Here is a 3,082-nt window from a genome sequence, read left to right as displayed (position 1 = left end):
AAATATGAATTAGTACAAAAAAAATCATTAAAATGTGACTTCTAAAAGTTTAATCTTTTTCATGTTTTGTTTCTATACATGTACTTTGATTTATTGTTTAAATAAGACTTTTAATGTAGTCTGAATATTACCAAGAAGATATTTTTGAAAAGGACTATGGAACTTTGGGTGAGGAGATTGATTGGAAATCACTCCCAGAGATGAGGCTGGGAAGGCAGGGGGCATGGGGCTTGCTTGGGGGTGATGGACAAGGATGAGCTGCCTATGAAGTGGTCAGGCATAGGCCTGACCAAGGTGCCAGCAATTCAACAGAAAAGGACTGCTGCCATCCTGCTTTCCAGTTTTTTTCCAATGATTTTTACCAAATAATGAATTCTTATCCCAAAATCTTAAGTCTTTAATTAAATAAAAGTTATGTTTATTTGCTGGTATAAATTGTATGTCTACACTATTCCATTGATCTACCTTTTTATTTCTTAGCCAGCACAAGATATTTTTGATAATTACTACCTTATATTACAATTTAAGATATGGTACTACTCAGTCTCCTTCTTTTACACTTTTTTTCATTATCTCCTTTGATATTCTTAACTTTTTGTTTCTCCAAGTGAATTTTATTATTTTTTTCTAATTCAGTACAATATTTTTGATAATTTAATTGGGATGGTGTTGAATATATAAATTAGTTTATTTCTAAACCAGTTTGTGGTAGATACAATATAATACTTCAACTGATTTTCTACAATTTGTGAAACTAAGCCATCAGTTCTTTCTCTTTGGGTTCAACAAATTGAAACAACTCAATATTTTGGATACAAAGCTATCATCTATTCCAGGTCTAAAAGATGTCAAATTTTAAATACCAATTGCAAATGTTAATAGTGTTACAATTGGTCCTGGAGCCACTTCAGGTCAACAGTCATTTCTGTCTTCTGTATGGAAACTGAACAATCTTAACTATAGACAAGGATCCAAGATATGCTGGATATCTCAAAATGGTTCAAGTGGGTGTTCCTGTAATAGCAATAAGAAACAAAATGATATCTGAAGAACTGCACTCAGGTCTTCTTAAGAGGCCAGATACCCCAGTGCCTGATGGAGAAGGTGAAACAAATGCCAAAGAAATTTCAGATAGTAAATCTTGTCTGTTGACTTTGCAGAATATATATGCATATATGTATCTATGTATGTGTGTATAATGTATATGTATTATGCAATGCACAGGAGGGATGTTTACCACTCATATGCTTTAGACTTAAGGTGAAATCCATATGAATCTTATTTGAGGGGGACAACTTTCAAAGATCACCTCTTTAACAAAGTATTTAGTAGACTGAGATTTTCAGCTCTTCATAATGGCTTCTAATCACAAGTTGAAAAAAAATTATCTAGGAATTGTCTTAATTTGTGAAAAATTTTTATAATGACTAGCTTGAATTTTGTCTGATCAATTAAGAAATTAATAACTAGCCATACAATCAACCAAAAATTATTTCTGTGTTTTAAAAATTGAAAGAATTTATTTTTTTATCATCATGGTAGATGAGTAACTTGACAATGTGCATCTCATCACCTCATAGAAATATCTATAACCCAAATGTACCTGCATAAGTAAAAAAAAATTGAATAGTTTAATTAAAATAAAGCATAAAGTTATTATGATTTTAAAAGAATATATTCTTATGCTAATTATAAGACAATGTAAAACAGTGTAGGAAAAAGAACCAGGTTTCTGCTATGGTCTGCTATAGTCTGCTTTGAAAGTTTCTGCTGATTAGTTTTATCTATTGTTATCATTAAGACTAAAAGCTGATGGAAAAACTTTGTAAGTCAAATTGTTTAATTTTGGGGTAGCAATTGCTTATTAAAATTATGTTGCTTTTGGAACAGATGAGTTACATGATTAAAATTTGTATAATGCTGCAAAATCCCATCTTCTTACATGACGGCAGCCAATTTAGTGTGATTGCTACTTCTGACTTTGTTTTCCTTGATTTATGTAGTTACTGATGTGCTTCTGCTTCACAGGTAAAGTGATTTTAAAGGAAAGGATTGAGAACTCAGTAAACAAAATGGGAAGGGAAAATCTTTTTTTTTTTTTACTAATGTCAAAATGCCATTCAATTTGGAAGATGACATGAAACAAAAATAAATTAGACAAAGACAAAAAAGAAAGCTCTTGTCTGCCTTCAAAGTTTTAAGAAAAATAATGAGCTTAAAATAGAAAGTTTTTTTCTATTTTTCTATTTTTAGGCTAGGTGACCCTTTGTAGATCAGTGCATTTCCATCTGAACTTCCTTAGCATAACAGGTGTCATTATTTTCACAAGCAAAAGGTTTTCTTGAGCATTTGCTTCAAAGCATTTGCCACAAAAGACTCTAAACTTACTCTGAATGTATACATTTTTCCCAACCATGTTTCTTTCAAGAACAATTATCATTGACTTTCTTACTTCCTTAAAAAAAGTAGAAAATAGAGTCTTGGGTTAAATTAATTAATAATGCTAAAAAGAAATGTCCATGAGGGCTGAGTCAAGGTGGAGGATTAGAGGCAAAGCAGCCAAACTCTCTCAACATTCACCTTCAAACAACTTTAACACATCAAATCAAATTTTGGAGTGGCAGAACAAATAAAAGAACAGAATGAGATATTTTTCTGACCTTGGAAAACTCAGGAGGTTGGTGGGAGAAGTTTCTGATACAAGTTTGGAAGCCTGTCTGGAGCTGACCTACATGGCAGTATCAGCAGCATCTGCAGCAGCATGAGAAGCAACTTTGCAAACTCCCTGGCCAGAGATGGTAAGGAAATTGGACAACTTGTGAGAAAGAGATTACAGGGGACTTTACTGGAACTGGGTACGGCTGGCACTGATGGGCAACTCTATTGCCTATACACAGTTGCAGGTGACAGTTTCCAGGCCAGAGAGGAGTGAGGTGGTGGTCACAAAGGAGCATGAGCCCTGGTTGCAGTTCTAAGGCAAAGAGAGTGCTAGAATTTGTGACTGCAGGGGATGAGGAGTTCTTCCTTGCTAAAGACCAGAGAAAAGAACAAGACAGTAGTAATCACATCTCTCCCAGGATCA

At 33.6% G+C, this 3,082-nt stretch overlaps 1 pseudogene; it reads left to right on the top strand.

Annotated features, from left to right (window-relative positions):
• The first annotated feature begins 243 nt into the window (after positions 1 to 243).
• Positions 244 to 2,765, top strand: LOC114045822 (annotated as a pseudogene).
• The last annotated feature ends 317 nt before the right edge of the window (positions 2,766 to 3,082 follow it).

Source organism: Vombatus ursinus, unplaced genomic scaffold, assembly GCF_900497805.2.
Source record: "Vombatus ursinus unplaced genomic scaffold, bare-nosed wombat genome assembly UNPS02014779.1, whole genome shotgun sequence".
Lineage (NCBI taxonomy): Eukaryota > Metazoa > Chordata > Mammalia > Diprotodontia > Vombatidae > Vombatus > Vombatus ursinus.
Note: the sequence above shows the minus strand (reverse complement) of the source record. Positions and strands in the feature narration are given on the sequence as shown.